At 46.5% G+C, this 10028-nt stretch overlaps 1 long non-coding RNA gene across 1 annotated transcript in view; it reads left to right on the top strand.

Annotated features, from left to right (window-relative positions):
* The first annotated feature begins 282 nt into the window (after window positions 1–282).
* LOC144612301 (uncharacterized) overlaps window positions 283–10028 on the top strand; it is a 17433-nt gene continuing 7687 nt past the window's right edge. Inside the window, exon 1 of the long non-coding RNA XR_013549655.1 lies at window positions 283–382. This is a non-coding gene — a long non-coding RNA (uncharacterized LOC144612301). The remainder of the gene's footprint in view (window positions 383–10028) is intronic.

Here is a 10028-nt window from a genome sequence, read left to right as displayed (position 1 = left end):
TGTCTCATATATCATTTCACAGATTTTTGTTATTTTTCTTTTAAATGTTTCTGCAGGCATCTGCCTACTAAAATGGCGCCATGACATTCTACTGTTCTCAGGGTCGAGTGGTCCATCTTGTTCCTCTAGTATCTTTGGTTAAACCGTCTCCGCGCTTGGCCACCTGACCCATGAGGTCAACGCGGGAACAGCAGAGACTGGCCAGCGATTGGCCTGTCTGAACATCAATCAAGGAGGGGCGGGTTCTATCCCGGAGTCTCCGCCCTCGGGAGCGGGGCGGGAGTGAGGAGAGGCCAAAGATAACAGAGTGGAGCGAGGTGGACCGTCGGAATCGCCGCTTCTGAAGTGTTTTACGCAAAGGAGCGGAACGTCCGTCATTTTAGTAAGAGCTCGTTCTGCCTCTCGCAGTGTAATCAATGTTGTGTGTGATGATGTGTGATGATACCATTAAAATGCAGAATATAACTCATCTATTAATTCACATTTTTTGTTATTCTTCTTTTTAAATGATTTCTCCCTGGTTAGTTTCTCTGATTTTATTCTTTCTTACTATTTCTGTCTATTTCCCACCGATCCTTCCTCCCCAGCCCCCTCTTTTGTGCAGTTTCCCTTGTATTGCTCTAACACACTCTCTGCACAAATCATATATATATGATATATATATAAAGTTTGTGGGTGAGAGGCAAAATAGAGATAAATAGATCTCAAAGTGCCTTCTCATGGATCAGAAGCAACTTTGATTTAAAGCAACACTCTATTTCTCTCTTCATCTTATTTTTCACATGATGTACATAAACCATAATGACAATTCGGCCTGCGGTTTATGTATATGCATATATATATATATGCATATACACATATATATATATATAGTTTCTTTCTTGTGAATTCCTCTATATACATATATAATCAGTCATGCACACACTCAATATTAGTGTAATGAAATGTAATGAATACATACCTACACTGATACAATTCCGAATGTAATGAATACATACCTACACTGATACCGCCAATTCCAAAATCGCGGCGCTGCCATAGCAGCTGCGGCTTACCTGCGGTCCATTTGTCTTTGTGTTTTTGTTGTTTTTTTGTCTTAATTGTAGTTGTGATGTCGTGTTTTTGTGTTAGTGTACTATGTGTGTATGTGGGGGGGAGGGGGGGAACTGTAAAATTGTAAATATGTGTGCTTTCCGTACGGAGACCCGACCTTTGTTTTCTGGGTGTTGTCTCCGTTCCTGTTGCGGCCTACCATCGGCCCAACTCCTGGAGCTGGCGGCCCCCAGTGCTCTGGTTCGCAGAGCCCGCGGACCAGACTTACCATCAGCGGAGCCGGCCGTCCTCGGAGGCTGCGGGAGTGTCTGCGACTCGCCTTAGGCTCGGGCCGCGTGGATGCCGACATCGGGAGCTCCGGCAGCGGCAGCGTGTTCGCCCGCCCCGGGTCGCGGGGCTTGGGTCGCGGACATTTCACCATCCGGCGCGGCCTAAGATATGCCGCGGGATATTTCTCTGCTGGGCGGGGGCTTCAATGTCGGGAGCCACGACCGCCCCGACGTACAGCAACAGCAACAGCAGCAGCGTGTTCGCCCGCACCGGATCGGACTTATCATCAGCGGAGCCGGCCGTCTTTGGAGGCTGCGGAAGCGGCTGGGACTCGCCTTAGGCTCGGGCCGCTGCGGACCGTCCGGCGCGGCCTGCAACCACAACAACCTGACTGCAGGAGAGGACAGCAGGAGAAGGGAAAATACATTGTGGCCTTCCATCACAGTGAGGAGAGGACTGGAGGAGACTCACTGTGATGGATGTTTCTTTGATGGATGTTTCTTTTTTTGTGTGTTTTTGGGGTTGTGTAATTTTAATGCCTATTTAATGCTTTTATTGTTGGACTGTGGATGACAAATAAAGCTATCTTGAATCTTGAATCTTGAATACAGAAGTGCTAGCTTTAGACATGAATAATGGCCAATGCATTCAGAAAGTATTGAGACCCCTTCACCTTTTCCACATTTTGTTACATTACAGCCTTGTTTTAAAATGGATTCAATTTGTTTTTTTTTATAGAAACATAGAAAATAGGTGCAGGAGGAGACCATTCGGCCCTTCAACCTAGCACCGCCATTCATTGTGATCATGCTGATCATCCACAATCAGTAACCTGTGCCCAACTTCTCCCCATATCCATTGATTCCACAAGCACCCAGAGCTCGATCTAACTCTCTCTTAAATTCATCCAGTCATTTGGCCTCTACTGCCCTCTGTGGCAGTGAATTCCACAAATTCACAACTCTCTGGGTGAAAAAGTTCCTTCTCACCTCAGTTTTACATGGCCTCCCCTTTATACTGTGTCCCTGGGTTCTGGACTCCCCCAACATTGGGAACATTTTTCCTGAATCTAGCTTGTCCAGTCCTTTTATAATTTTATATGTCTCTACAAGATCCCCTCTCGTCCTTCTCAACTCCCAGTGAATACAAGCCTAGTCTTTTCAAACATTCCTCATGTGACAGTCCCTCCATTCCAGGGATCAATCTTGTTAACCTACGCTGCACTGCCTCAATTTAAGAGGGAGTTAGATGTGGCCCTTTTTGCTAAAGGGATCAGGGGGTATGGAGAGAAGGCAGGTACAGGCTACTGAGCTGGATGATCAGCCATGATCATATTGAATAGCGGTGCAGGCTCGAAGGGCTGAATGGCCTACTCCTGCACCTATTTTCTATGTTTCTAATTACAAGAATGTCCTTCCTCAAATTAGGAGACCAAAACTGTACACAATACTCCAGATGTGGTCTTACCAGGGCCCTGCACAGGTGTAGAAGAACCTTTTTACTCCTATACTGAAATCCTCTCGTTATGAAGGCCAACATGTCATTAGCTTTCTTCACTGCCTGCTGCACCTGCACGCCAACTTTCAGTGACTGGTGTACAAGGTCACCCAGGTCATCAATCTGCACATAATACCCCATAATAAAAAAGCGAAAACTTCTCCCATTCTTTTCTGCAGATCCTCTCAAGCTCTGTCAGGTTGGACAGGGAGTGTCGATGCACAGCTGTTTTCAGGTCCCTCAAGTTCAATTGGATTCAAGTCCGGCCTCTGGCTGGGCCACTCAAGGACATTCACAGACTTGTCACAAAGTCACTCCTGCATTGTTTTGGCTGTGTGCTTAGGGCCGTTGCTCTGTTTCCCTCGATCCTAACTAGTCTCCCAGTTCCTGCCATTGAGAAACATCCCCACACCATGATGATGCAATCATCATGCTTCACCGTAGGTATGGTATTGGCCAGGTGATGAGCAGTGCCGCTTGGCATTCAGGCTAAAGAGTTCTATCTTGGTTTCATTAGACCAGAGAATCTGAGAATCCTTTTGGTTCCTTTTGGCAAACTCCAAGCGGGATGTCATGTGCCTTTTACTGAGGAGTGGCTTCCGTCCGGCCACGCTACCATAAAGGCCAGATTGGTGGAGTGCTGCAGATATAGTTGTCCTTCTGGAAGATTCTCCCATCTTCACAGAGGAACCCTGGAGCTCTGTCAGAGTGACCATCGGGTTCTTGATCACCTCCCTGATCAAGGCCCTTCTCCCCCGATTGCTCAGTTTGGCCGGGTGGCCAGCTCTATGAAAAGTCCTGGTGGTTCCAAAATGTTTCCATTTAAGAATGACAGAGACGAGTGCGCTCTTCGGGACCTGCCATGCTGCAAAAATTGTTTTATAACCTTCCCCAGATCTGTGTCTCGACACAATCCTGTCTCGGGGGTCTACGGACAATTCCTTCGTCTTCATGGCTTGGTTTTTGCTCGGACATGCACTGTCAACTGTGGGACCTTATGTAGACAGGTGTACCTTTCCAAATCATTTCCAATCAATTTAGTTTACCACTGGTGGACTCCAATCAAGTTGTAGAAACATCTCAAGGATAATCAATGGAAACAGGATGAACATAAACTCAATTTTGAGTGTCGTAGCAAAGGGTCTGAATACTTATGTAAATGTGATATTTTAGTTATTTATTTTTAATTACTTTGCAAAGATTTCTAAACACCTTTTTTATTAAAATGAGTTACATGCATGAATACGATCCTTATCCACCACCCTACAACCTGTAAAAATTTCATATCTAAATTCAACCGATAAGTTGGTCAAATTGGTTTGTGATTTATGGATTTTTTAAATGTGAATATCTCATAACGACGCATTTGTGGGTTAGCAGTATATTGCACCAACACCCTCAATTTTAAATAATTCAAAAATGAACTTCATAAACATGGATAACACTTCTTATTTCTGTCATTCATGGTAAGATTTGCATCATTTTGTGTGCGAGATATGCAGGGTTGCAGAATTTCACAGTGAGAATATGTAAACTCCAGCCGGACAGTAGGCAAGATCAGGATCTACCACGACGCCACTATGCCACCCTAAAAAACCCAGACCAAGTGCATATTCCATCTCCCTGGGGGGGGGGGGGGTTAGAGAGAGACAGCGTTAAAAAGTGAATGGCCTCGACAGGGTGGATGTGGAGAGGATGTTGCCACTCGTGGCAGAGTCTAAGATCAGAGGCCACAGCCTCAGAATAAAAGGTCATGCATTCCTCTCTTCCCTTGCAAGGGGTGACATAGAATCAGGAGATGTTGAATCAGTATGGATAGAAATGAGGAATTGTAAGGGTAAAAAGACCCTAATGAGAGTTTTCTATAGGCCCCCAAACAGTAGCCTCGACATAGGGTGCAAGTTGAATCAGGAGATAAAATTGGCGTGTCACAAATGTAATGCTACGGTGGTTATGGGAGATTTCAATATGCAGGTAGACTGGGAAAATCAGGTTGGAAATGGACCCCAGGAAAGAGAGTTTGTAGAGTGCCATCGAGATGGATTCTTAGAACAGCTTGCACTGGAGCCTACTAGGGAGAAGGCAATTCTGGATTTAGTGTTGTGTAATGATCCTGATCTGATAATGGGGACTAGAGGTAAAAGAGCCATTAGGAGGCAGTGATCACAACATGATAAGTTTTACTCTGCAAATGGAAAGGCAGAAGGGAAAATCGGAAGTGTCAGTATTACAGTATAGCAAAGGGGATTACAGAGGCATGAGGCAGGAGCTGGCCAAAATTGACTGGAAGGAGGCCCTAGCAGGGAAGACGGTAGAACAGCAATGGTAGGTATTCCTGGGAATAATGCAGAGGTTGCAGGATCAATTTATCCCAAAGAGGCAGAAAGACTCTAAGGGGAGTAAGGGACACCTGTCGCTGACAAGGGAAGTCAAGGACAGCATAAAAATTAAGGAGAGGAAGTATAACATAGCAAAGAAGAGTGGGAAGACAGAGGATTGGAACTCTTTTAAAGAGCAACAAAAGTTAACTAAAAAGGCAATACGGGGAGAAAAGATGAGGTACGAGGGTAAACTAGCCAATAATATAAAGGAGGATAGCAAAAGTTTTTTTAGGTACGCGAAGAGGAAAAATATAGTCAAGGCAAATGTGGGTCCCTTGAAGACAGAAGCAGGGGAATTTATTATGGGGAACAAAGAAATGGCAGACGAGTTAAACCGTTACTTTGGATCTGTCTTCACTGAGGAAGATACACACAATCTCCCAAATGTTCTAGGGGCCGGAGAACCTAGGGTGATGGAGGAACTGAAGGAAATCCACATTAGGCAATGGTTTTGGGTAGGCTGATGGAACTGAAGGCTGAAAAATCCCCAGGGCCTGATGGTCTGCATCCCAGGGTACTTAAGGAGGTGGCTCTAGAAATAGTGGAAGCATTGGAGATCATTTTTCAATGTTCTATAGATTCAGGATCAGTTCCTGTGGATTGGAGGATAGCAAATGTTATCCCACTTTTTAAGAAAGGAGGGAGAGAGAAAACGGGTAATTATAGACCAGTTAGTCTGACATCAGTGGTGGGGAAATGCTGGAGTCAATTATAAAAGACGAGATTGCTGAGCATTTGTATAGCAGTAACAGGATCATTCCGAGTCAGCATGGATTTACGAAGGGGAAATTATGCTTGACAAATCTACTGGCATTTTTTGAGGATGTAACTAGGAAAATTGACAGGGGAGAGTCAGTGGATGTGGTGTACCTCGACTTTCAGAAAGCCTTCGCCAAGGTCCCACATAGGAGATTAGTGGGCAAAATTAGAGCACATGGTATTGGGGGTAGGGTACTGACATGGATAGAAAATTGGTTGACAGACAGAAAGCAAAGAGTGGGGATAAATGGGTCCCTTTCGGAATGGCAGGCAGTGACCAGTGGGGTACCGCAAGGTTCGGTGCTGGGACCCCAGCTATTTACGATATACATTAATGACAGATGAAGGGATTAAAAGTACCATTAGCAAATTTGCAGATGATACTAAGCTGGGGGGTAGTGTGAATTGTGAGGAAGATGCAATAAGGCTGCAGGGTGACTTGGACAGGTTGTGTGAGTGGGCGGATACATGGCAGATGCAGTTTAATGTAGATAAGTATGAGGTTATTCACTTTGGAAGTAAGAATAGAAAGGCAGATTATTATCTTAATGGTGTCAAGTTAGGAAGAGGGGATGTTCAACGAGATCTGGGTGTCCTAGTGCATCAGTCACTGAAAGGAGGCATGCAGGTACAGCAGGCAGTGAAGAAAGCCAATGGAATGTTGGCCTTCATAACAAGAGCAAAGAGGTCCTTCTACAGTTGTACCGGGCCCTGGTGAGACCGCACCTGGAGTACTGTGTGCAGTTTTGGTCTCCAAATTTGAGGAAGGATATTCTTGCTATTGAGGGCGTGCAGCGTAGGTTCACTAGCTTAATTCCCGGAATGGCGGGACTGTCGTATGTTGAAAGGCTGGAGCAATTAGGCTTGTATACTCTGGAATTTAGAAGGACGAGGGGGGATCTTATTGAAACATATAAGATAATTAGGGGATTGGACACATTAGAGGCAGGAAACATGTTCCGAATGTTGGGGGAGTCCAGAACAAGGGGCCACAGTTTAAGAATAAGGGGTAGGCCATTTAGAACGGAGATGAGGAAGAACTTTTTCTGTCAGAGAGTGGTGAAGGTGTGGAATTCTCTGCCTCAGAAGGCAGTGGAGGCCAGTTCGTTGGATGCTTTCAAGAGAGAGCTGGAGAGAGCTCTTAAGGATAGAGGAGTGAAGGGGTATGGGGAGAAGGCAGGAACGGGGTACTGATTGAGAGTGATCAGCCATGATCACATTGAATGGCGGTGCTGCCTCGAAGGGCTGAATGGCCTACTCCTGCACCTATCGTCTATTGTCTATTGTCCATGAAAAGTCACCCATTCCTTCTCTCCAGAGATGCTGCCTGTCCCGCTGGGACACGCCAGCATTTTGTGTCTATCTTCAGTTTAAAACATTTGCAGTTCCTTGGTAGATACAAAATGCTGGAGTACCTCAGCGGGACAAGCAACATCTCTGGGGAGAAGGAATGGGTGACGTTTCAGGTCGAGACCTTTCTTCGAACAGAATTTGCATTTCCTTCCTCCACACTGAAATTGTTATCGTAACACAACAGCAGAGTAAACATTCTACCCTATAAACACCATAATAAACACCAAAATAGGTTTATATATGTGAACCTTTTTATTTATGGATATAAAGTATACACACGCACACACTCATATATATATATATATATATAAACTTAGTTTATATATAAATTTTATATTATAAATAATAATGGTGTCATCAGCATGGTTTTGTACGTGAGAGATTGTGTCTGATGTATTTGATTGAGTTTTTTGAAGTAATGAAAAAGGTTGACAAGGGCAAGGTCATAGACATTTTCGCTATGGACTTTAGCAAGGCATTTGAAAAGGTTCTTCACGATAGTCTGCTCTGGAACGTTAGATCACATGGGATCCAAGGGGAGCTCGTAAACTGGATGTGGAATTGGCTTCATGGAAGGAAGCAGAGCACAGAGGTGGCAGGATGATTTTCACACCGAAGGCCTTGTCTAGTGCTGTGCTTCGGGGTTCGGTGCTGGGCCCATTGTTGTACAATGTGAGGCATGATTAGTAAGTTTGCAAATGACACTGAACTGGATTGTGTCATAAAAGTGAAGATGGTTATTAAAATTACTGCAGGATCTTGATCAGCTGGGCAAATTGGTTGAGGAATGGCTAATGGAGTTTAATGCAAATAAGTACAAGTAGGTGATTTTGGGAAGTCAAACCAGGCGAGGACCTTCACAGTGAATGTACGGCACTGTTGTCGAGCAGAGGGATTGCAGAGTACAGGCACGTTGTTCCCTGAAAGTGGCATCACAGTTGGATAGGGTGATAAAGGAGGCTCTCGACACATTGGCCTTCATCAGTCACAGTATTGAGTGGAGAAGTTGGGACATTATGAGAAGACGTTAGTGTGCCTGAATCTGGAGTATTGCGTTCAGTTTTGGTCACACTGCTGCAGAAAGGATATTATTAAGCTGGAAAAAGTTCAGAGATTTCTCAGTATGTTGGCAGGACTAGAGGCACTCAGCTATAGGGAGATTATTTATTCACAAAATGCTGGAGGAACTCAGCAGGTCAAGCAGCATCTCAGGAGAGAAGGAATGGGTGACGTTTCGGGTCAAGACCCTTCTTCAAACTACTATAGGGAGAGGTTGGACAGATTAAGACTTTGTTCCATGGATCACAGGGCTGAGGGGTGGTCCAATTATAATCTAGAGAGTGATGAGGTGAATGCACAGTCTTTTAGCCAGACTACTCTCTGTAACACTGATACATCCCAGTTCAGTTTCGTTTCTTGTCACTTGTCCCGAGGTACCCACACCCTTCACTGTAACACTGATACACCCCTCATTGTAACACTGATACACCCCACACCCCTCACTGTAACACTGATACACCCCACACCCCTCAATATAACTCCAATACAGCCCTCACTGTAACACTCTACCCCCTCACTGCCTAATGCAACACTGATCCACGCCTCACTGTAACATTGATACACCCTACACCCCCACTGTAACACTGATACACCCCACACCACTCACTGTAACAGTGATACACCACACACCATCACTGTAACACTGATACACCCTCACTGTAACACTGATACACACCACACTGTAACACTCTTGTATCAGTAACACATATTTTCCCTGTTGTTCTGCTCTGGGTTATTTCCCTGTTGAGTGTCGGCTGTTTCCTGGCAACTGGAAACTGTTTTTCTACATTTCTGGTGGTTGGGTGTTGCGATCGAGGCTGCAGCCTCTCACCAGTTTCCTGGTTTATCTCAGCGGTGGAGTGTCGTCCTCAGTTGTTGTGTTACAGAGACCTGGCCTGACCCTGTCCCGGAACCTGACCCTTGACATCATCCTGACCCTTACCTTTCCTGCACCCTGACCCTGACTCCTCTCAAACCCCCTCCTGTCCCATATCCTGACCCTTTCTCACCCCTGACCCAAAGGGACCCCTGACCCACTGTGACCCCTGACCCACTGTGACCCACCGCGACCCCTGACCCACCCTGACCCCTGCCCCTGACTGCTCGTACCCGGAGTTTGCTGCTTCGCTCCGGCCTGGACTGGAGCTGAACCCATCCCGGAGCCCCGCGATTCCCTCACCGTCCCTTCCCCGATTCGGGAGGAGCAGGGGTTCCCCTGCCGGCCATGGGGGATCAGCTGGAGCCCAGCGTTCCCTCGCCGCAACTGGAACCCGACGCGACCTTTACCCCGGGGTCAGTAGAGCACCTGACCCCTGACCCAGGAGTGGAATAGTGCGTGACCTCTGCCCCGGACTCGGGCATGACCCCTGTAACCCCTGCTGGCCTCTCCCGACTATCCCCCTCTCCCGCGGGGGAGGTCTCCGCCTCTGTCCTCCCCCCGTCCTCGGGCCACAGCCACCGGGATGAATTCTTTGCTCTGCGGGTGAATGTGGGCTGCGCGGTGGCTGGGAGATGGGTCTGGGATACTGCTGGGCATCTGGGCATCACCTCCTGGGGTCAGCGAGGGAAGGACAGGCCTGGTCTCTCCCCCTGATGGTTGTGGTCAGAGAGAGGTCAGAGGGTTCATCTATCCGTCTGTGTCACAGTGAAGGGTCA

The sequence above is a fragment of the Rhinoraja longicauda genome, chromosome 44 (genome assembly GCF_053455715.1).
Source record: "Rhinoraja longicauda isolate Sanriku21f chromosome 44, sRhiLon1.1, whole genome shotgun sequence".
Taxonomy (NCBI): Eukaryota; Metazoa; Chordata; class Chondrichthyes; order Rajiformes; family Arhynchobatidae; genus Rhinoraja; species Rhinoraja longicauda.
This window is presented reverse-complemented; position numbering and strand designations above follow the sequence as displayed.